At 37.2% G+C, this 26873-nt stretch overlaps 1 pseudogene; it reads left to right on the forward strand.

The window, feature by feature from the left end:
• Positions 1-26873, forward strand: part of LOC140163065 (twitchin-like) — a 213033-nt pseudogene that overhangs the window by 125940 nt on the left and 60220 nt on the right.

The following is a 26873-nucleotide window of genomic DNA, read 5'->3' on the forward strand; positions in this document are numbered from 1 at the left end:
CGGACAAATCCAAAATGTGATTTTCTTTTTATATTGGCCTGATTATTTTGATTATTTGATTATTAACCCAAAACAGAAGGGCACAAATGCATTTTGTATTGGCTAAAACTCACCAGCTCTATTTTTGAACCCTTGTTGGATGAAGCTTTTAAGCTTAAACTTTTAAGTTAAAACTTTGTTCTTGACAACCGATTGAATTGGAATAAAATTTATATTAAAGCCTGATTATTATTCTTTCCGGTGCTGTTTTAAAATATTCCTTAGATTATGTCGCTTCTCTAAAATGACTCATTATTGGAGAGCTTGGGACAACCTGTATAGACCACAAGGAACTGACCCATCTGGCTTGCGTAAAATCAATGTGTCCAAAAATGGTATTGTGTCATCATGCTCTTAGTCATCATTTGACTTCCAGTGGGGATGGAAGTTGCTGTCGGGGCAAGTGCCATCATGCTCTTTTTTACACGGAACGCACCATTTGCCTTTCAGGGGGCTGGAAATTGCGGTCGAGCCAGTTTAAATTTCGCAGCGGGATGCGATACGGTGACAACAAAAATTGCACCGCCGAGGGCGTTTTTTTACATTAAGTATTGCCCAACTGTTTTGTGTGTGGGTGGAGGTGTTTTAATTATCATGCATTATTGTATATGGCCTAAGTTAGGTGGGGGGATTGTTTCTTTATTGATAGTGGAGAAAGTGTTTATTTTTTGCTCGTGTAAGGGGGAGAGGTTTTTTTGTCAAGATCGTACAGTCCTCTCCCTGGAAGTTAAATGGTGCGTCCCAAAGTAAATGTAATACTCCCCCGTGGAGTCACTCTGATTGAAGTAATCTGTCAGGTCGTCGATTTGATCTGTCTGATCCCTGTAGTATTTCCAGAATGTCATCTACGTATCTCTTCCACAGTCTTGGCTTACACGTTAGTAGGGCGGATACTATGGCCTTTAAATTCCATGTAGAGGTGGACTACAAACGTGGATACTGAGCTTCCCATAGCATCCAATCGTCTGTAAATTGTGTCACGAAATTGGAAGTATGTTGTTGTGAGTACAAACCGTAGCAGCTCCAATACATTATGCACCGAGAGTAAGGCCCAATCTTTCAAAATGTTGTCATTCTCAAAGCGTGATTTTATGACCGAGGATTCCTCATTTGGCTTATTCGGAGACAGAGATACAACTTCATCACGGAATGTCAACATCTCTTCCTCTTCGATCGTGACCTCTGCTAGGTCCGAATCGTCATCAAGCAATATTCACTCTACTAGATCCGAAGCATCATCAAGCCAATTTTTCTCTACTAGGTCCGAAGCGTCATCAAGCCAATTTTTCTCAACTAGGTCCGACGCGTCATCAAGCAAAGGTCTCTCTTCTAGTTCCGACGCGTCATCAAGCAATGTTCTCTATACTAGGTCCAAAGCATCATCAAGCAAACTCCTCCCTTCCAGTTCCGAGGCTTTAGCAAGCAAACTTCTCTCTCCTAGTTCAGATGCTAAATCATGCAGTATTGTACAGATGGTCGCTGTGCATACAGAGCTAAAATGTGAGTAAATTTTGTTTGTGTTTACAAGAATCTTAATAATTATTATCTTTAGACCTCATGAATCTATTCAGTGACAAAAGACAACAATGCGCCAGATCTAAAATACGTTGTTTAAATCTAATGTAATAGATTACAATGATGAAAGGTTAGGTAACACTATATTTACGTATATATATACCTCGTACAAAGCATGAAATTTTTAACGTGTTCCCCACAATTCAACTATTTTATAGTGAATCGATTATGATCAACAAAAGACAGCCATAGACTGCCCGTTATATATAAATCGATTATGATATCAATAAAAGACAGCCATAGACTGTCCGTTAAATATAGCGCACACTGTATTCTCTATTCGGGAAGGGCGAATCAAAGTATCGCTACGATTCAAAGTTGTATATGACCTGAATGGACATAGGTCAGTCCTTCCCGGCATACACGCCATTTTGTATCCGCCATGCTATTATTTACGTGTTGTATAATACCAGGGGGTGACACTAAAATGTTTTATATTAATAACGCGATCTACAGGGTGAGGCGAGATATCGATCGGTTTGGAATAATTCACATCAAACTCGTACTCGGCCCTTTGTATTCATGGTATTGCGTTCATATTACATAGAATCGTCCCGGATGAAGAGAGTAAAAATGCCCTCTAGCAAGGTCACGCCATCCGGAAATGGAAATGACTTGTTGCAATACTATTGTTGAAACTAGGACTTGCGGCAATAATACGATAAAATGACTGGTGTAAGATATGCAATACAAAAAAATATCACGAAAACGTTTGACACCTCACAGGACCTTCCATTATGATACGTATTTCACCCAATCCCCCAAGATTTGATAAGATTTGATAACAACTGAACAATGTTGCACAAATTCCACATTTTGCCCCCCACATCTCCAATTCAGTCTCCTTCAATCTGCCATTTAAGTCAAATTTACTATATCATGTAAACTCATGAGAATCACATTTTCTAGCACAAAACAATACTATTTGACACCATCTCTCGACACACCTCAATTAGTAATTATCCGGTCTATGCAGACCCCTTTCAGACTAATCTTGGCACTTCGTGAAAAATATATTATAAACTGAATGTCAAGTCTGTAGTTGATGTGTGGTCATGTAATCATGGTCACATACCTTGGTTACCTGTTTTGAATTGTGTTGGACATTAAAATAAGTCTAAATCGAAATGTAGGGGTCTACTAGAAATGTTAGAATGAACAAAATAGTCGTGATGAAACATTGTATACCATCTCTTCCCAGTATGTGACCTGGTTCCGATTGCCCTTATGAACTCTCACCCTCCTGTTTGAGCTCTCCCAGTGTTATGATCCGATATAATTCGATACGACCTACACGGAATCATTCGCAATTTATGCACATGTGTTGTATAGAGGCCCTGCATGTTGACGTATCGATGAAAGACAGCCACATGCTGTCGGACGGAACCTGGTTGACGAGCACGTACCATGCGTTTAAATGGTACTCAAAAAGGGATTCGATAGTCGATAGTGGCTTTCGTATGCACCTCAAGTCCCATTTCTTGTGACCTTTGTTCCCTTATGAACTGGAATATTTTATACTTTTGAACCCTGTTTGACCTTAATTGACCTCTACCAAAAATTTCCGACACTTTGAAGAGGGCAGCTCAAGCCAAATTTGTTCAGTACCCTTCAGGCATCTCAAAAACACTTTCAAACTTTTGTTCCAAAGATTTGGTCACCAGACATTAGCACTGGTCTCTTAGTAATAGTAATGTTTATTGAAGCATTCATATTAGTGTACCTTTTATAATGTTTTACGTTACATTCGACAAATAATTTCTAATAATTACTCCCGCTTACTAGGTGAACCAGGCGCACCGGGTACACCGGAAGTTACAGACTGGGATACCGATTTTGTGGACATTGAATGGGAAGAGCCAGAGGATGATGGCGGCGCTCCAATCGATGGTTACATCATTGAAAAGAAAGAAAAGAAGAGCAGAAACTGGGTGACATGTAACGACAAGCCAGTCAAGGGAACCAGCTTCAAGGTAATAATTTAAAAATCGCAGTAATAAATTTAGTCAAACGCATAGGCCTATCTGCCACATTAGGCACCACATTCAATTTGGTCCTAGAGAACTATCGGTGCCCGGCTAGGTACCGATAACTCTTAACATCGCTCCCTGGAGATATAATACATTGTATCAAGCGTAATAAGTAACATTTGCATGGTGTTCTTTTTCATTTAAATAAAAAACGAATGAATTGTACAAATGTTCAGGGTACGATAAAAAGTGCTATCGGTACCTCTTCGGGCACCGATAGCGCTATAGGACCAAAAGGATGTTGTGCCTTAGATTTGTATAGGGTTTTTTATATCCAAACTGGATGTTTTATTTGGACTAGTAATTCTAAAAAAAGTACTGCCCGACTACAAATAAACCTACCAGCCGAACTACAAATAGCCCTATAAAATTACCAACCTGATATTAAATTACATACACTTATCTAAAAGTTATTAGGCCTACCCGCCAGACAGGAATGTTTTGAAATGTCACCCTTCACGTTATCCATCCTGAGGTACAGTCACACCAAACATCTACTTTGTGAATGACTGGTGAAACTCATGAAAGTATTATGCTTAGTTCTTATGTTTAATAGGATGAACAATTCTTTGCCCTGAGGCATCAGCACACATACACGTTGAAAGAAATAAAGTACACCCTAGCCGGATTCGAACCGGCAACCTTCGTATAACTAGCACGATTGAGTTACAGGGGTACGATGTAACGATCTATTATGTTCAGCTTAAATTTTAAGCTTTCCTAACGGAAGGCATCATAACTGTATGAAATGTAACGGCCGGATGCACTGGGATTTTTCCAACGTTTAGGTGTCGGCAAATATTACAATTTAATTTAACTGATTTTATGTAATTTTAATATAGTAAAAGTTTGACAATCTATTGCATGTCTGATGTCTGTCTGATATATATCGAAACGGTACTCTTTTACATCGCTATCTGCCCGGATAAGTATCGATGGCTCGTTTTATCGGTCCATGGATATGTAATTGTATCGAGCATAACAATGAACATTTGCATAGTGCTACACTATCGTATGTTTTATTAATTTAAATAAAAGCGATAGTTCTATACCAATGTTCGGGGTACGATATAGAAATAGCCACCGATACCTATCGGGGCACCGATGGCTCATCGGGTCCAAACTAACCGTGATTTTTTTTTCAGGTACCCAAACTGGTGGAAGGACGAGAGTATGAATTCAAAGTAAGCGCCGTTAACAAGGGTGGACAGGGAAAAGCAAGTCAAGCGTCGCAACCAAAGTTAGTCAAGGCTAAATTTGGTAAGTTTGAACCTGAATCAAATAAAGCGTTTAACACTCTTAATTGCGGAAAAATCAAAACAAGCCTCCTAGATGAAACAAATAAAATTATGTAAGTGTTTAAGCTCGAGATTAATATGTGTTCTCTGATAGCCCAATCTAAAAGATACAATAAAAACAGTTTATCACTAATTGTGAAATAGCATGAAGCACGTCATGAAGATTTCTGGTTCAAATTCACTTCAACCCTGTCCCATGTCACAATTTTACTTCGAATACCATAGGAAATATTCGTCAAAGTCAATATCATCGATAATAATATTAATTACATTATAAAAGACAATATTAAGTATGATTGAATAAGAAAATTAACTAATATAAATAATTCTTGATACAGCTAAACCATACTTGAAGGGAGAAAAACTTCGAGACGTCACCGTGAAGGCCGGCAATAAAATTGTACTTAATGTTCTCTTCGATGGAAGCCCGGCACCAGCTGTAGAATGGAAGAAGAACGGAGAGGTAGTGCAGGCATCAGATCACGTGCACATGGTTAATGAAGACGAGAACACCTTAATACAGATTAATATCGCTGAAAGAAGTGATGCTGGAGAGTATGAGTTAACGTTAACCAACGATTCGGGTGTTTGCAAAGCGAAATGCAACGTCAATGTTCAAGGTTTGTGTATTTGTATTTGTTAATATTTTTATTTTTAGATAATTAGTGAGAAACTTTTTAATAAGCTGTTTTGTTTAATTTACGACACAGTATAATATCTCAGGTAACAACAATTTTAAAATGAAGTCAAGATTTTATTAACATTTGACACAAAGATTCTACTATTGAGATTCTTGGAGATGAAAGAATATATAACACATTGCGAAGACATGTACCTGAAGATCATAATTATGACAAAGCTAATAAAGTTGTTTTGTCCCAAAGATATGTACTACTGGCAGATTTCACGGACACACTCTTTTCTTAGGAATTTTGGTGTCACTTTTTAAAACGCTCACAGGATTTTTTTCAAAAGCACATTCTAAATAATTGCCGTTCCATCTATTTCTACTTGCGTAAGATTCAAAATGAAGTAAACACATGTTTGAGTGACGGCAACTAAAGATCTATAAGGAATCCACTGTAGATGAAAATATCGTCGGAAAAAGCAAATAATAAACGTCTAAATAAACAAGAATATTGTTGTAATTGCTCACAACAAATTAAAGTTATACTCATGGTAAGGCACTTTATGTACAAATTTACCCAATTATTGAATCTATTGATTAAAATCCTAATATAAAATTAACAATGCATTCATCTTATAACGGATTTGCCAGACTTTCGTCCAATATTTTAATGCAGATCAAACGTAATAATTCTTACTCAGGCAAACCAGGTCCACCGGAAGGGCCAATGGACGTATCAGACGTCACTCAAGAAGGCTGCAAGTTGTCATGGAACCCACCCCTTGACAACGGCGGCAGCGATATTACCAACTACATCGTTGAGAAGAAAGAAGCAGACGATGACTATTGGCAGAAAGTTACAGGATTCTGCACGGCTCCTCACGCAAATGTCACGAAACTAGAGAAAGGAAAGGAATACATATTCCGTGTCATTGCTGAAAATAACCATGGTGATCGTAGTGAGCCACTGGAATCAGGTCTCGTCTTGGCCAAGAACCCATATGGTAGGTTTTACATTGAGACGATCGTTAAATCGTGATAAAGTCTGCATACTGCCGAATAACGATTCGTTCCTTTGTGATCAATTGTATGTGTTCTGTGTCATTGCTATGGTGATGAATTGGAATCGGGTCTTACCTTAGCTAAGTGCCCACACGGTAAGGTGCCTCTGCCCTTCCATTATGTAAAAACATCGTGTCTGCTCTGTGAATTACCAGCAGATGATGCTTTTTTACTTTGGTAGAGTAGACAGTGTCAGGAAATACATTCCAAGTAAAAACTAGTGGTCAGCTTTTACTTCGGAAAAGATTTATCAAAGAAAACGAACTCTCTTTGACATGTAGGCCTAATTTAGTTACAGTTCTTTTGTAGAACATCTAAACACCAGACTCTAAAAAAGCAGGGAGCACCCTCAGGAAAAAAGTGTTCTCCAAGGGTTCTTTTTCTTTATATGTTTAAGAATCCAAAAAGATTTCTTATAGAACCAATAGTGATTCCAAAGATTAATTGTTCTGTTACAGAACCTCCTATGAATTTTTGAAATTTTTTTAGATTTTAACTGGAAATAACCCCTTAATAACCTTTGAGCCCAATTATATGAACACCCTAAATACACTGGGTATATAGTCGATGCATATGTGCAAGAGAAATGATTGTGCTATGACATTTTTGGCAAAAGAAGCATTTTGAAGGTATTTTGTTATATTCCGTAAATGACCCTTAGTAGCCATTGACCCCGAATCTATGTACACCCTGTATTATGGCCGATGGATCGATATGTGCAAGTGAAGAAAGTAAAAATTTCCGATAGCAAAGGCTAGGTAAAAATAAGAAAGTCAACTTCAAAAGTGTGTGACCAGATTGACAACATATTTATTATTTATTTGGCAAAATTGACAACAATACAGAAAATAACAAATAAGCAATCAATCATCATCACAAGAAACACATAACCATAGTCTTTCCCTACTGTACCCTAACATCATTCGTTTAGTCTGAACAATCATTAGTCTGAACAAAAACAGTGATAGTTTGGTTGTTATACCATCTAAGACGTATATTCACATGATACTGATTATTTTTGCTTCTAAACTCCGTAATCGCTCGTGAAACTTGGATTACAAATGTAAAGGAGAAAACGCAGTATGTAACAATCGAACCACAATCTGGTCATACACCTTTAAAAGAGAAAACACAGTATGTAACAATCGGACCACAATCTGGTCGCACACCTTTCCGTAAAATTCGTTCATTATCTAATAAGATTGTTTTATTTTTAAAGACGAGCCAGATAGACCCGGCAAACCTAACATCCTTAGTTATGATCGCGATCGTGCTGAGCTTGAATGGGCCGAACCAGCTTCAGATGGTGGTGATAAGATTACAGGTTACACCATAGAAAAGAAAGAACCAAGACAGAATAGGTAAATGCTTAAATTGGGACGTTTTCATATTGTCGTTATTACCGCATAGTGACGAATTTCAGATTACTATAAACGGTCCCTAGAGGGCGACGTTATCAACTTAGCGCTGGCACTGTCAATGCCCGCGATCGGTGATCATTCGAGACATTTCACGTGTTACATAGAGACCGTATATAGTTATCTTCTGCTCGTCAGTATGGGGAAATAACAAAGATTATCTGAGAATATTGATGTTATAATGTAAGTATCTTCAATTGGCTGAATTGAAGGTTGTCATCTAGCACGACTTGAAACAATGATATCAATACGTTATATAGCTACTTAATATTCATGAGTCGTGACCATAGTCACGTGGAGGGATTATGTACCATAAAATCTATTCGTGCTATTTTTAGTATCGAACTCAAAGTTCTGGATGCATCTTTTGCGTGTCGTATCTTTTTTTTTAAATCAGAAACTGCCTTGCACGTTAAATTTTACGGTTTAGGTAAAGTGAACGGAATCAAACAGCTGCCGAGGAGGCTATCATAACGTCGGCATGCAAGTCGACTAATGGGGGATAGATGTAAACACAATGCCGACTGCATCAGTCAGTTTCATTTTCAACATGGTGCATAGTAATTACAATCCGTTTATATCACTATTATTAATGCTACTAACACAGTTAGAATACCATCTACTAACATAATATGCCTCTAAATAGTCTTGTATTTTTTACGAAAGAGGCGAATGGCAGACACCCTCCGCAAAAACAATATTTCGAGTTTGGGCAACTATAATTATTACTGATACAGGCGCCTGTACAAACATGTATTATTGTACGACTAATCTATTGTAATGTTTTTGTGGAGGGTGGCTGCCTTTTGTCTCATTTGATAATTATAAATCCGTTAATGTTGCTTGGAAGGTCTTTATTTAACATCTTTAAAAATAATTTTCAGGTGGATGAAATGCAATAAGTCACCAATCATCGGTACCAAGCATACAGTGACCGGTCTTTATGAAGGCAAACAGTACGAATTCCGTGTGATTGCTGAGAACCGAGCCGGACCTAGTGAACCCAGTGAAGAGTCTGATCTGATGACCGCTAAACCTATGTTTGGTGAGTGACAAGTTATATGCTCGATCATCATTTTTAATAGTGTTGGGCGATATTGAATATGATACGTCTTAAACAGCTTGAAATTCTAGAGATGTCAAACTTGCAGAATCATGTTTTGGGTTAAATTGGATTTTGTGCATTTGTTTCAAATTCATATACCTTATCGTACATCGGAAAATAAAAGTCGTCTTATTTAATAAGTAATACGTAGAGCGCAAAAATGTTTTTTGTTTTGTTTTGTTTTGGTTTTTTTGGTTTTTTGTTGCCGTGTTTTTTAAAATTATGAACATCTATACGTTCTTGTTCTTAAACTTCCCCATTTTTCATCTCAACATTCTTACATGTTCATAAAATAATGCTCCTTTCCTCTAACACAGAACCACCAAAGGTCGATTTCGGTGCCGGATTCGGTCCTAAGGACATCAAAGTACGCGCAGGTGATCCATTTGATATCGTAATACCATTCAAAGGAAGCCCACCACCAACGGCTTATTGGTATAAGGACAACAAAGAAATCCGTCCGTCAGAGAGACTGAAGCCCACCACTGAGGAAGAAAAGACTGTGTTGGATTGTAAGAAAGCAGAGAGGGGTGATACTGGACCGTATAAGGTGACGTTGGAAAATAACCAGGGAACCGACAACTGCTCGTTGAATGTTATTGTTCTAGGTAAGTGTGTTTAATTGTTTGTTTGTCGCTTGATTGTTGTTTACTCGTTTGTCTATACGGCCAACTACACTCTAAGAAATAAAGGTTCTAGCTCCCAGGAGAACCCTCCCTCTTGACCCTCTAAAAAGGTTCTTTAATTTTGGAGAACCCTTAAAGAATCTCTAAAGAACCGAAATGGTTCTGTATCACATTTTTGGGGACATTAATTTTTCGATGGTTTTGGAACCATTTTTGGTTCTTGTATAACCTTTAATTCTTCTGGTATAGCTACTCATACGTGTTTCGGTATCGTCGCTGCTTCTGCTTACATTTAAGTCTGTTATTGTTAATATAAGTATACCAAATGCTAAGAAATCGGTGCGTGCGTTTAATTCTAGGAAATTGGTGTGTGTCAATGCGAGGTTGAGCCCCTGTTTATTCTCATGAAAAAAATTAAGTTAACTTGAAATTTCCCCTGGGCAAGGAACTAACTGCGTATTGTCTTGGTTATCCGTGTATGGCAGCTCGAGGAACCTAATCCTGGCTACGACGGTTAATCTAGATGAAGGCTGCCCAGGGTATGCGCCTATATAGAGTTGCCTCCCTGATTGATGCATGTTTTATGGTGTGTCTTGTCCAACAGTGCTCGGGAATTTATGTTCGTAGCACACTCTAACTCTTGTTAACTATGTTCTTATCTTCAACGATAATACAATAATATAATTCACAAACCAATTCTTTCTGCAGACAGACCAACTGAACCCGTCGGTCCATTGGAATACTCTGAGCCCACCCGCGAATCCATCAAATTACACTGGAAAGCACCTGAAGATGACGGCAACGGCACCATCTCCGGGTACATCGTAGAAAAGCGCGATGCCAACCGTGATAACTGGACGAAGGTCACCAGTGCGGCTCCTATTAGTGGCTACACTGTGCAGGATCTGCATGAGGGTAATAATTATGTATTCCGCGTGTCTGCGGTGAATCAGTACGGCGTTAGCGATCCGCTGGAAGGAAAGCAAGTTACTGCTAAATTGCCTTTCGGTAAGTATTTTTTTATTTTTCATTGTTTTTGATATGCCAGTCACTGATAGTGTTTTTAACTAGCGGCGCTATAAGGATAAATAAATAATCATTAATGCCTGATTTATGCATTTTTGTAAAGGACATAGAAGTTATAATACACTGCAAGTGACCTAAAATATACAAATAAGGGTCCATTTTGCCATTTGTGTTGGAGCAAGTGAATGTAACTTAAAATTGTTCAGCACAACTGCTTTCAGTTTTTCACGTGAAAAATATACTTGCATACGCTTATCCGTCGCTTTTAATGTATTCTTACAAGTTTCAAATAAACACTCATAGAGCCTTAAGCTTACTAAAACACGATATTTCGTCATCTTTGCGTTTTTCAGATGAGCCTGATTCGCCAGGTACCCCCAAAATTGAAGCAGTCGACAAGACTTCCGCTAAGGTCTCCTGGGAACCACCAGAAAATGATGGCGGAAGTCCTGTGACCGGCTACATTGTGGAAGTAAAGGATCCTGCAACTGGAAAGTGGAACAAAGCCAACAACTATCCCGTTAAAGGAACCAGTTATGAAGTACCGAACCTCGAAGAAGGAAATGAGTATCAGTTCCGGGTCGTGGCTGAGAACGAGGCTGGCCCTGGTAAACCAAGTCGTGCATCTGAGGCTGTTATCGCTAAAGATCCAATTCGTAAGTCGTTATCACGAAACTGAAATTCGATTTTACATGTAGATACTTGCGGTAATTCGAGCGCATGCCATTAGGTGAAGTACGAACTACGGTATAACATAGCAATACATACGTGTGCAGTAGCGCTCCTCAAATTTGTCACATCTGACATAATGTTTGACCGATTTTATTACCTAACAAGTAGGCTATTTGAATGCAATAAACTAAATAGACTAAATCTAGGATTAACCAGAATTTATTCGGAATACTCGTCACAGCAAACTATATACTTCCCATTTTTATATAAATTACAGTAATATAATAATATGTCTTGATCATCCTGTCATATTTGCTCAAAAACAAACATCAACAACACAAAAGTTTAGAGGCTAATCCAATACCTCAGTCCGTTTCTTTATGATACACCGTACAAAAAGGAAGTCCACTCTTCCTTGATAGGTCATAATTCTTAATATGGATATTAAGCAGCAGTTTGATACCTCGCTTCTGTAAAAAGCACTTCAAATTATCCATAATTTTACGGTATTGTGAAAAGTGGTGCGATTTGAAAATATCCAGCGTCTACTACTGTAGAAAGAAACGATTTGATGGGTATCAAACCAAATACAATTCACTTCCATTCAGTGTAGGCTCTTACCCAATGACACACGTTACAGAGCTTCTACTCAGACTAAGTAACTTTAGCCATATGATCTCAGATGAGATTTATAACTTTTCAAATCGCACCTATTCGAGGTGAACAACAGTTTAATTAACTTTACACTCCCTCAGTATGCAAAGCGTCATGATACTTGTTGCTTTTTTATACTCACAGTTCCAGCAGATGCTCCAGGAAGATGCAAAGTCGACAAAGTGAAGAAAGACAATGTGGCACTGTCTTGGGCTAAGCCAATCGACGATGGAGGTGCACCAATCACTGATTACGTTGTAGAGAAACGGAAAGTGTCACCATCAGGACATAAGGGTGACTGGGAAAAGGTAATTAACGCGCACGCGCACAACGCCTTGACCTCAACTTCCTTTCAACCTCATTGAAATCGGGTTGATGAATTAATATCAATTTAATGTCAATACCACTGACGTAATGGTGTATAAACCTTATTTGAAAGTATTGAAAAAGTCTCCATCTTCAAACCCAAACCGACCCATTTTTAAAACATGAAGTTGATAAATAATGGTCGAAATGAGGTTGACATTTGGTCGATATCATGTTGAAATGCCGCGGACACACATTGATTTGACGTTAATGCAAACTTTCAAATCCCAACATCATTTCAACCGTTGAGATTGCGACATCGATTCAATGTTGATTCAACGTTGATATATCAATCCTGTGCCCACTTTTTCACATGTCTTGTATATAGTTAATTATTCATTGTGTCGTGTAACATACTTACATCTCAGTCAGAATAAAACACTGTTGTGTGTCAGCATGTAAAATAAAAGATAATATATTTGATGTGAAGACATAAAGTATTAATGCCATCAAACATGGATCCATGAGGCTCATTACATTTTACATTTTCAAAGGATGCATTAGTATACAATACATATTGGTTCCAATCATGTAGGTTGTTTGTAAACCATTATTTGTGTGATATTCTACGCAAACCATAAAAACGCAATATAATCAGTATACTATGATCTATATTGTCAAAAGCCTTTGACATATCCATACAAATAACTGATGTAAACACATTATAAATTCATTATGTTCTATAATTTCCAAACACGTCAGGTGTAATATAAGACACCCTTTGATATTTGTTTCGTTCATGAATTATATAAAGGGGTAGTAAATTTCCTTCACAACCTGCTGAAAGATCGGGTTTTACGTTTATATAGATATTTATATAGATATATTTACTTGCATATGATTTGATAATAAACCCATGGCATGGATTTGCTATAAAGCAAACAATGTTACAACACTTATTATATTACTAGTACTTGAAATATTAATTATTCCATAGGCTGCAGAAGTGCCCGCTAAGAACACCAACGCAGTGGTACCAGATCTTGAACCTGGCGAAAAGTACGAATTCCGCGTGGCTGCCGTCAACGAGTCCGGACCTGGAAAATTCACCTCTCCAACTCCAGTCATCACTGCCGAAGATAAGCCAGGTAAGACAACTTTATTGAGGGTGATATTAGCTCACCTTCTGAATCTTGATAAGGCCTCAATAAAGTTGTTATCTTCAGAACCAAATGTTAACCTACCGTTTCTGAGCTATACTGGATATACCATTAATCGACTAGCAACGCGGTTACTAAATATTTCGCGATCACAAAAAAGCGGGAGTCTTCGCTATAATGAACATCTCTGGTCATATCGTAAGGGCTAATTATGAAGTTACAATCTATATTCGTTTACATTACCCTTTTGGGGTAGAATATGTACCAGAAAATTGTGAGGTATTATCATTATTTCGGGGGGGGGGGCATATTGTTATATAGATATCGTGTAGCTTTAAACATGTTAAATCAGAAACAATCCTATTAAACAGAATCATTATGGTCGCCAACTTTAATGAGCATTATCCGAGTCCTACCATCATAACCATCGAATTATCCATAGTCCATATCTTTACCGTATTTTTCAGAAACTATGTCACTTTAGCTATGACTCTTCTTTTTAAGTCTCCGTTTTACTTTTTTACAGAGCCTCCCGTTCTGAATATCGCTGATCTAAAAGACCTAAAGGTCAAGGGAGGTGAAAAAATTGAAATCAAACTTCCTTTCACTGGCTTCCCTAAACCGGACATCACCTGGACACTCAATGGTGAGCCTGTTCCGGAAGAAAACATCCGAAACACTGCGGAATGTACCACGTTGACAGTGCCATCTGCAACCATTCAAGATGGAGGCAAATATGCAGTTACTCTCAAGAACCCATCGGGTCAAGACAAGGCCAAATGCAATGTTAAAGTTCTTGGTAAGTAACTAAATACGAACACAATTGCGTCAAACGGAAGGATCAGACCCGTATCCAAGACTTAGATTACAAAGTACTGTTCTGCATTATTATTTACCATACACAGTGCCAAGGAATTACCATGCTTGAGTGTGAAGATTATCCACTTGAAGTATTGATTGATCGATATCGCACTATTTTTGGTGATATAATTAATCATTGAGGTTGTTTATAGTAATACTGTGTTGTGAGCGCATTCTTTACGACAATCAGCGTACACGTTTGTCTACTAAGTTATAATATTACAACGTAATTTACCTTTGTCCCAAACATACAGATGCTCCAGATACACCTCAAGGGCCTCTCAAGGTATCAGATATCACCCCAGAGTCATGTACACTAGCCTGGAAACCACCAAAACACGCACCAGAAGAAGTTGAAAACTACGTGGTTGAAAAGAAGGATGGGGAGACGGGACGATGGACACCAGTTAGTAGCTTCGTTCCCAACACACATTTCAAAATGCGCAATCTCAGACCAGGCGAGGAGTATCAGTTCCGGGTCATGGCGCAAAATCCGTATGGTGTCAGTAAACCAATCACAAGTGATCCAATCATTGCAAAACATCCATTTGGTAAGTTGTATATTGCTTATTCAATGCCAACAAAAATATATCGACTTCGTCCTCTCCATTTTTTCGTGCTGCAATTTTTTTAAATTTGTTATTTCATAGAAAAGGTACAAAAAATTAAATACGTATATCATTGTAAACACTAACAATTAAATACATGAATACAAAACCCACCCAAGTCCATGGAAATTGATTTTGAGAAAACTAAATAAACATTGTATCATTTTAATTCCTTCAGATAGATTTACCTGGTAAATAGGACAAGTTTAACATGTAAATGAGTGGGTTAAACTGTATTAGGTATGACGATTAGCATTTTGGAGATTCATGAGGGGTCATTTTGTATGCCTTGCTTGTGTGGTTTTTAGAATCACATGGTTAGTGCATTCTTTACCCTTTGCTCTCAGTCTTTTTTCTTGTTCTATGCCCATTCAGCTTCATTTCTGCGGGTTTTTTTTACCATTTATTTTAGCAGATCAGCCCTGTTTGCAAGAGCATTATATGTGTGCAAAAAAACACCCAAGTCCTTGACTTGGTGGTTTTTGGATTTCCCATGCTCAATAGAGGCATGTAGAAGGTGGATTTATGTTGTTCCTTTATACATATGATAGGCCTATGTATAAGCAACAATTTTCCATGCTTAACTCAATTTGGCCAAAGTATGGACTTGGGTGTGTTTTATATTCAGGTGTTCAATTTCTTTTTTACTTTATATTCTTACCATACTTATTTCTTTATAGCTAACTTTCTGTGTGTATTCTCTCTGTCCTCATATAGATGCTCCCAGTGCACCAGAAGCTCCCGAAGCTAAAGAAACGGACCGTAACGCCATCACTCTTGGCTGGCGTCCACCAGCTGATGATGGCGGTAGTCCAATCACAGGCTACATCGTAGAAAAACGTGAAGAGGGGACATCAAAATGGATTCCGGTTACACGCACACCGGTCAGAGAAACACAATGTGTAGCGCCTAGGTTGGTTGAAGGCAACGCGTATGAGTTTCAAGTTAAGGCCGTCAATGCGGCAGGGGAAAGCAAACCAAGTGAAACGTCCGAGGCTATCACGGCACAACCGCCACCTAGTAAGAGGGTTTTTTCTGTTATCTTTTACTGAGGGTAGTTACCATGTAGCTTTATCACGGTTGTTTGATATGATCATTTACTAATTTTTCTATCAAAACATTTATATAATGTTCAATTCTAGACCTGAATAATACCAACAACTATCACACTAATAAACTGTATACACCTATATTTTCATATATTTTAACATAGATTTTCGTTTATAAATCACATTTTTCTAGCTTTTTGTGGTAATTGTTATTCTATAAACTGCATATTTGTGTTCAAATTGAGGGCGCTATTTACATATATTTTAAATCTTATTTAGCCCAATTATATGAGTTATTCCTTTCATTTCGTGATAAAAAGTAGTTTGAAAATTTCAATGCTATATGTTACTCCTTTTGATGATTTTCTAATACCAATACACAAATGTCTACCACTTGTAAAAATGCAAACAAGATTTAAGATAAATAGCGCCATCATTGTTCAACTTTTCTTTAAAATGACTCCGTTTACATGCCATCAAACAACCATGTTATGTGAAAAGTGGTATTACCACTAAAACACTTGGTACTATTGCAACGTTTTGACTAAATTATGTGCAAGAACGGTCCCTAAATTTCGTATCATATTGATATAAATTAACAGATGAAACCGCTTACTATTTCAGTGAGACCAAAGATTCCTCTTGACTCTCGTCATAAGGAGGTTACCGTCCTTGCTGGTGAACAATACAAAGTAGAGATACCCTTCGAAGCCAGTCCAGTACCCACTGTAGCGGTCACGCGAGATGAACAAGGTGGACAAGCAGTACCATTAGGGGATCGTCAAAAGGTTGAAGTAAGTATCAAGTTCGATTCCCGGTGAAAAAACGTGGCTCAGTTAGAATTAGATGTACCGGGGTCAATGAGCGATAGTGATTGGTTTTTAGCCTATGAGGTAGAGCGCTTTTTGTTGCGTAATGAAATGCGCACTAGCTTATTGGTCAAATACCAATCGCTCGTCGCTCAGATATGGAGAATAAAATTCCGCTTTACCGTTGTTCTTGGACTGAATATATTATCTTTGTTCTTTCAGGAGCAACCTGGTTACTTCACATTGGTGAATACATATGCTGAGAGGGAAGACACTGGTCGATACACCGTCACATTGAACAACCCTCAAGGTTCAGACAAGTGTACCGTCCGGGTAACGGTCGTTGGTAAGTGGTCATCAATACTTGTGTTTCCGCGAGTCAAGATTTTTTGATAGCACACGTATTTTGAAAGGTAGACTCTCATCGTTTGACCTCGTGTTAAATAGTATTTGTTGTCTCATGTGCTGAATACCCGACGGTTTATCGTGGAGAGCTGTTAGTGCGTCTGCCTAGGTCGTAGGTCCTATATATAACCGTGTTGGCACTTTTATGTTTATGTGAGTAGTTTCCGCCAGCTCTTGTTAATTTCGTCTTTAACTGTAACACTTTTGGGTGGGTTAAACAATTCTTTTGTTCTCATGTCACATATATAAATACCCACACAGCTGTTCTTGCACGAATGGCTGTGAAAAGTGTCCGTACGCAGCTCTTTTAGAGGCATCATAACTTTTACGATATTCGTTAAACTTTAGAATAACTACCATCACATGAAGACATCTAAGGGTTTGGTTTTACAGGTAAGTTTGAAACCTGACAGTTCATGCATAGAGGCATTTACAGTCATATTTCGCTGAGCGCTGATTGATTTTACCGTTTCTATTTTAACAGATAAGCCCGGACCTCCCGAAGGTCCTTTGGAGGCATCTGACGTCATGGCAGATTCCTGCAAGTTGTCATGGAACCCACCGAAGGACGATGGGGGCAGCAAAGTCACCAATTACATTGTTGAAATGAAGGAAGACCATCGACCCAATTGGTCCAAAGTTTCCAGCTTTGTCAGATCTCCGCAGTATGAAGTGGGTGATTTGGATGAAGGGGCTATGTATAACTTCCGGGTCAGAGCGGAAAATGAATATGGCGTTAGTGAACCACTTGACATGTCTTTCCCTGTTAAAGCAAAGAACCCGTATGGTAGGTATTTTTAACTTAAATTTTTATGACACTGCCCCTGCGAGTGGTTAATATTGTGTAATAGTTGAATATCCGGAATTATATTTAGTTTGTTGCCATATAGTCTAATTGTCTAATGCCATTTCGTCTAATCATATGGTCTAGCACCATTTGTTCTATTACCAGGAAGAATAATAACCATTTAATCTAATAACAGTAGAATTAGTCTAATATCCACTTTGTCTCATATTATTTGGTCCAATGGTCATTACGACTAACCCTCGTAGTGTCTAATAACCACTTTATGTAACTTTTTCTAGCCATACCGTCCAATTGCCATTTCGTTCAAAACCATTGTCACTTGATTTTATTAGACTTTATTTTATGTCATTCTAAAATATTTTGGGCAAACGTCTGTGACGGTCCACCGCTCGTAAAGTCGGCAAATTGTACTCTAAGTAACAGTGCAAAATGTGCACAAAGGTTGTATTCATATGTACCTCAAGTTGGTGTTACATGTTTCTCATTTTTCTAGTGTCAGTCAAACAAATTTTAAACCAATCATTAATCATATTGTTGAAGAGGATAATAAGCTTCTACTTATATATAGCATATGCTTTGGCTAAATCCTGTTCAAGTGATAGGTTAACCAACAATTAACAATGATAGAACATTCCTGAGCTTCGTTAACTCGGGGATAAATTGAAGTGACCGCCAATGACCATTTGATATTTAATACCAGCAATGTGGAAAAGCGAAATAATGTAGCACTGAGCACTGAAATAATGTACCCTTTTGCTGAAGAAGCAAAGTTTAACAAAAACATAATTCCGCTTCTGAATATCGTTTGAAGCAAATGATATATCATTGTTAAGCTAATGATACATAATTTCTAAACACGGAAGAAAAAATGACCAATGCCGACTTAATAAGCGTTTCGTGGTAGACGGTCACATTTTTGAAAAAATATTTTGCCAACACTTATGCATTAACGTTTTTAAAATGTTGTTAAATTGGTATTAAACGTTTTATACCCTTTCTATATAACCCGAAATTTGAACATTTTCAGTAAAACTTTGTGTGTTTGTTGGGTAGTACGTAAAATGTAAATGTGTATTTCTTGATGCGATTTAGCATTTTAAGCGGTCAATTTCGTAAGTGTTAAAGTCAATAACACAGTTGTTATCAGTGATGCGATATTATAGCTAATTGTCTAATTCGAATTGCATTCTTCCTCCAGATCGCCCGGATGCACCAGGTAAACCTGTTGTCAAGGATGTTGAAAAGGGTTATGTCAGTCTGTCATGGGAACCACCAGAATTTGACGGAGGAAGCAAAATCTTGGGATACAATGTTGAGAAGAGAGATGAGGACTTTGATTGGGCCCCGGTAAGAATTTACTACAATTGACACCAATAATTGCTCCAATATGTAAATATTGCAGATCAATAATAATATGGTTTTAATGTTACTGTTATTCTTTAGGTTATCTGATGTTTTACCTAAATTGAAAATGTTTGCAAATATCTTGCTAGCTTTTTTGACACCATTTAATATAAAAACTATTAATACATTAAGTCTAGATCGCCAATGAGGAATCATGTATGTATGGTATTAATGGCTGTGAGATACCGGCCGCTTCAAAGGTACCCCTTCAAAAGAGGGCACGGCATGAAGTTATCCTGGTAACAGTTAAACAGAATATTAAAAATACATATTCAGATTTATTACGTTACAGGCAGCCCGTCTTTATAGAAAGTAAAGTCCGTCACGGAATAGAATGCATGTTGATATAGATCTATTGCATTAAACGTTACTCTTCGAGACAAGTTGTAAAGTGCTAGATATTAGCACTATAGTACATAAGATATTTTGACTTAAGAAGTATATTGTTATTTTCATACCTCAGGCCAATGATTTCTTGGTAAAGGACACAACGCTATCTTTAAGCAATCTGCAACCAATGAACACCTATGAATTCCGTGTACTCGCCAAGAATGCAGCAGGATGGAGTCGTCCAAGCAAACCATCGGAATCAGTACAGCCTAAAGATCAATTTAGTGAGTAACCAATAGAAAATTATTAATTATTGTCATTTGCTTATAACATCATGACACAACATTATGGTTATTGATAAATATTATTCCACAATTCATAAATACGTATGCTTCAGCCCTTTTATTGTGGCCGTAAATACCAAATATTATAGATATGGACGCACATACCAAATATTATAAATAAGAACTTTTCACGAGATATCTTTAATCGAACATACAACGATATTTTCCACCCACTCAATGTTGCCAAAATGAAACCAGAATCAAGTCGTCTTACCAATATGCAGAAGAGAACCAAACTCGTACAAAACATATTAAACAATATAAACTTGAATAACACAGTTTAATATTAGAAAAGGCCAAAGAGTAAAAGCTATATTTCTATTTTTTTTTTTTTTCTTTTTTATCTTCGTTTTCAGACAAGACAGGTAAAATGTAACTTCCTTAGTGTGACAAAGTGTGATGAAGTCCGAATAACCAATATGACCTTGCTTATTTAATCCTCTGCGCGCGCATTACGTTGGCAGTGCCTTAAAAATCGAAGCAGAAATATCTTAACATAGTGTATGTTGTCTTATATGTTGTATAACCCGACGGTTTCTGCTATGTTTATCGTGGAGAGCCGGGCTTGATGTTATTGTGCTATTGACTGGTTAAAACAGGTGAACGATGAGGATGACGACTATAATGACCGGTGATTTTGAGGTTTTGACTGGTCTTTCTGCGTTGATTTTGAAGGCACTGTCTACGTAATGTGGATATGTCAAAAATGCTCCTTTACCATATTCGGAATGAAAAATACATAAAAATAAGTCCATTCAATCCTAGTATTGGGTCGGCGTTCTTTAGATAACCCTCAATATTTTAGTATCTCGAAACCCTGTGAATTCGTATGTTAAAACATATAGCCGCGCGTAAAGCTTTTGATGTTATAACACATTTTTTACTTTCTTAATTTGATGTATTCTTTCTTTCTTTCTATTCTACTTTCAATAGATGTTTGTCTTCAATTGATCCCTTTATGCTACTAACCTGCCTAGCTCTCTTTTTCTCCGCCATTTTCAAAAGTGGTGTATTAACCTAATACCTAACATAATGGTATTTATTTTCATACAGCCACCTCGGACAAGCCCGGTACTCCACACGCAACCGATGTAGGAAAGAATTCTGTAGACCTAGCCTGGACGAAACCCGTGAATGATGGTGGTAGTCCAATTAAAGGTGCGTGTCAGTTATTGTTGTAAATACTAACCTGCTTTGACACGTACTTATTTAATAACTATAGTTTGATCAGCTCGTAATCGACATCGGCCTTATAACATCGCGGATTAACATCACTATAATTTATTTGGAGAATTGCCTTGTGACATAACAGATAAATTATATCCTTTTTAACAGGGGTCTGCTTTTCGGCGTAGTGGTAAAAGCTTAATAATTCCAGCCGATTACGAGCTGATCAAAGTATATGCTGACCATAACTGTATACATAAATGATTTTGTCGCCATTTTCGATAATTTAAATAAGTTTCATTCGTTATCAGAAATGATTATATCAAATAACAGTACTTGTATTATATTGTTTACGTTATCATTATTTTGGTTTAAGTTGTACTGACGCCAATAATACAAATGTACTTTGTTATTTCCTAACACAACAAAGTTCTGAGCATTGAAAAAGGCAATGATGGCAAAGGGTATAATATTAATAAGCCCATTAATGCCATAACGTACGATTTTATGATATAGATTTTGCCTATTTTTTAAACCTGATTCGTGGGCATATTTGTAATATTTACACATGTCCCAACTTACACCTAAATGAAATCAGCCAAATTCGTTGTGTTTGTAGTTCAACAGATCAATTATTTTGATAATTATGACTTTTTGCCCGCCATAATGGTGTTTCTTTCACTTTCCCTTGTTATTTAAGCTTAAAATGACAGAAAGCCTTCCCGGCCGTTATTTCTAATATTATCTACACATTTTGGGTAAAGAATAACCCATCTTACGTAAATCGTACATTATGGCTCTGAATGTAATTATGTATCGTTCCAAACTGATTTATTCTCATAGGATACACTATTGAGAAACGAGAGAAGGGCAATCCAAACTGGGAAAAGGCCAACTCGTACCCAGTAAAAGATACACACTTCACCGTGCCTGACCTTGAGCCCGGAAAGGACTACGAGTTCCGGGTCATTCCTGTCAACGCTGCCGGAGAGGGTGAACCAAGTGTCACAGATCAACCAATTTCTACCAAGCCGGCACAAAGTAAGTGATTGTGGTTGACCTTTAGCCTTTCTAGGAAACGAGGTCATGTTATTGTGTTTTCACATTTTAACCTTTGGTGTTGAAGATCAAACAAATATTACAACAAAGTCCTTTATTTAATGATCTCTACAAATATTTGACAAAGAAAGGCGCAATTAAAAGTTTCAGAGAAACCATTCTCCGGCATCAGCGGTGTAATGCCGACTTTAATACAACACTCTAGTTCCTCTAGATGTTGACAATGCTCTTTTTGTCCAATAACATTTTACTCTGTTATCTTTTTGACAGTTGGAAAGGCACCTTACTTCGAGAGGAAAATCGGCAACCAGAAAGAAGGTCAAGGTAACGGGGTCAAGTTTGAAGCTGAAGTGACGGGATTCCCTGAACCAGAAATCCGTTGGTAAGGAAACAACTGAATAAAACGAATGACTTTAATTTGCGATATCAAATTGATTTCCACTGAAAATTTAAAATCATGTTCATGTGTTTTGATCTGTATTATAGATAATGTTAAATAAACACATATTTTCCTTTTATAGGTTTAGAGCAGGAGTAGAAATCTTCCCAAGCAACAGACAACGCATGCGCAAAAATGACGACGTCGTGTCTCTCACCATTGAAGATCTTCGTGAATCTGACGCTGGGGAATACGTATGCGAAGCGTCCAATAAACATGGAACAGAAAAATGCAGAGCGAAACTACAAGTAGAATGTAAGATCATGTTGACATTGCATCTTAATAAGTCCATGAGTCATCGTTAAACTATAGACCTTCATAGCCAAAATTAATATTCTCGAGTTCTTCAAGTAACTTGTTTTCATCAAGGAGTTGTATTTTTGTCATTTTTTTTAAAGAAATTGTCTTTTAATTAATCAATATTTTGAAGATCTTATTTACAAACCGTGTTAAGTCCACAACCCCATGTGTCTCATTTACTTGTGTGATACAACCACGACCAAAATAGCCATTCGTGTTACTTTCACTTTCCCTTGTTATTTAAGCTTAAAGTGACAGAAAGCCTTCCCGGCCGTTATTTCTAATATTATCTACACATTTTGGGTAAATAATAACCCATTACGTAAATCGTACGTTATGGCTCTAGCGAAACTACAAGTAGAATGTAAGATCATGTTGACATTGCATCTTAATAAGTCCATGAGTCATCGTTAAACTATAGACCTTCATAGCCAAAATTAATATTCTCGAGTTCTTCAAGTAACTTGTTTTTCATCAAGGAGTTGTATTTTTGTCATTTTTTTTAAAGAAATTGTCTTTTAATTAATCAATATTTTGAAGATCTTATTTACAAACCGTGTTAAGTCCACAACCCCATGTGTCTCATTTACTTGTGTGATACAACCACAATTAATTTGACAAGTTTGACATTAGCAATGAGTTGTACCATCAACAAGCTATTATTTACCATAATAATGCTGCATAACAATATGCAGACTATTGTTCTCATTTGGGAAACAATGGCCTCAAACAGTATTGTTACTGTTCATCCATCCACGGTTTGCTTTGTAATGGTGCATCCAACTGAAATTATAATACCTATAGCTGTCACAACCCATTACAATATCGCACAGGAAAATCAGATACATGGGTTTGTGGACTTAACACGGTTTGGAAATAAGCTCTTCAATTGTCTATACCTTATTAAATTTTCTACAGTGGCTCCTGAAATCAGTCGTTCTCCAAATGACATCACAGTTGAAGCATCGAATCCTTTCAAAGTCAAGATCCCATTCAAGGGAACCGGAAATATTGCAGCAAAATGCCTCAAAAATGGAGAACCAATCCATGGTAATTATGATTCTTTATTTCTCTCCGTATCACAGTATAACTCATCTTAGCTTGCAAAACGAATAGTGAATAACAAATCTAAAAATTCAAAGGATAAGTGCTCAACTGCAAAACAGGAGCATAATATTTTGAATAAAGTGCTCATCCCAAGAAGGGAGAGCGTATAAAAAATTCAAAGAACAGACCTTCCAGAATAGGTAGTCGTTACTGAGTTTCATGCTAAAAAGGCAATCGTCAGATGACACGATAAAATGCTTTGGCTGGACAACCATTTCTTAAGAATGTGAATGAATATACATTCCATGGTGTCAACACAGCTAAAGTCTATCCCAGAGACAGAGTGTCTATTGGAGATAGTCAGAAAGGGCTCAACTGCAAAATAGGAGCATAAAAACATATTTTGAATAAAGTGTTCAATCTCAAGAAGGAGAATACAAAAGATACATAAAAATCTAAAAAAATAGTACCATGAAAAAACGAGAGCACAATGTAAAATATTCAGCTTACGATGAAAAGACCCATCGGTATCCATCTAAACGTGGTACCATCTTTATATTTATACTTCCATTTATGTCAGTCATTGCTAATTATGCAAATTTCTATTTCATCATTTTCTTTAGAAAATGACAGAGTGAAACTAACTGTGTTCGACGACTATGTCTTATTGAACGTGAAGGACACTAAACCCGAGGATGCCGGTGCTTTTAAGATTGCCATTGAAAACGATGTAGGAGGCGACTTCTCCAGCTTCAATGTAACTGTTCTCGGTAAGTCACTTTAACCCAAAATAGTATCATGTTAATGCAATCATTCAATACGCTTCATCAACAGTTATAACTGCAAAGTTACCTCATAAATGACCTCATACTTGTGAAGAAAGATTTTTGCCCAATGGATTCAGCAATCTTCTGTTAGTGTAGAAATACACTGTAGTTACTGTACTTGTCAGCCCCGGATCCAAATGGACCTTTTCAAAGATGAATCCCAATTTTCAAAATGTTAGTGCAAGATGCGTTTCATCATTTATACACCAAGCACAAATGCCACAACTGAAATTTGAGCTCCCTTTGGAAGACCAACTTGCTGCAGAAATCGTCTAATGCATCTGTATCATTTATATAAACTCAGTTCTCAATAATGGTTTTTAAACAGTTTATAAATATTTAACAGCTTTTGTATTAAAATTATGTATAGAAATTATTTGAAATAAAAAGTTTATTTCCTGACACAGCCAATACCAAAAAGGGTAGGATGTGAGAATTTACTTTCCCTCCCGACTCGTCCTTAGTATTATTTGGACACGCGACTCGTTTCTGAATACGCTCTTCAAGTTTGGGGTCATTAGGATGCTAAAAAAGTGACTTGATTCTGATTTTCACTTAGTTCAATTTTGAAGAATGCGCTTTACATGGAGCTGCAATAAAAACATGAAATATAATTGAAACAAATAATGTCAATATTTCCATCCTATTCTACCATCACATATATTTCAGAACTTTCTTTTTTTAAGTCCTGGCTTCAATTCCCCTTTTGCGGTGGGATGTCTTTTGCAAGTATTTTACTATAGCAATATTTATCAAAAAAATGCATTACGCTATTGTTGATCTAGATCGACCCGCTCCATGCAAGGGTCCACTGGAAGCGACTGATATCACAGATCATACTCTGACGCTAACATGGAAACCACCACCCCACGATGGAGGCAGCCCCATCAAAAACTACGTTGTACATAAGAAAGAAGAAGGCAAAGATTGGACTACAGGTAAATCAATGAAAAGATACACAAATAAAATTGTTATTTTCTCTGTCACCAATTCACCAGTGAATAAAATTGAATTTAGAGTTTGCGAAGATACTGAATTTATATCAAAATTTTAAAAGACGTGAGAATTACTACATGTATCATAAATATAAGAGAACTGAATATGTAAACAGTGCTCTGTTCAGTACAAACATTTTAATTTGTCCATTGTGATGTAAATCATGCAAACTGTTTCACACAGGGAGTGTGAATTTCAAATGGGTTTACCTGAATTGATGACTCCATTTAAAATGTGTAACAGATTAAGGTTTCATCTATAGCAGTTTGTGAGAAAATTGTGTCAATTCCATAAATATTTTTGTATAGTGTGATATTAAAATAATTGTACAGTGTGATATTAAAACTTTCAATCGTTTAATTCACTCATTCCACAGTTGGAAGCTTTGTCAAAGGCTCACCCATGAACGTAATGGGTCTTACGAAGGGAAGTCCTTATCTCTTCCGTGTAGCAGCTGAAAATGAAGTAGGCCAGAGTGACTGGCTGGAAGGCGATGGACCAGTTATTGCTAAGAATCCATACGGTAAGTGGTCTGCAAAGAATGGTTTCTAAATGGGAATTAACGATGGCTCTGAAAAGAACAGTCCTGACGACTTAACAACGTATTTGTTCAATTAATCTGTTGTTTAATAGTGTGATGGTAAATTGTTTTGTCATTTTGTTAAGTTAAAGATATAAACAGGCCGAATATTATATTGTGAGAAATTTGATGATGTGTACACACGATGAGGTTGTCATATCGAAAATAGTAAAATGCACGGGAGAAATGTGACACGACGGACGTAGCAGTAACTTTATTTATAATTGCTGCAGGCCGAATA

This window comes from Amphiura filiformis, chromosome 10 (assembly GCF_039555335.1).
Source record: "Amphiura filiformis chromosome 10, Afil_fr2py, whole genome shotgun sequence".
Classification (NCBI taxonomy): domain Eukaryota; kingdom Metazoa; phylum Echinodermata; class Ophiuroidea; order Amphilepidida; family Amphiuridae; genus Amphiura; species Amphiura filiformis.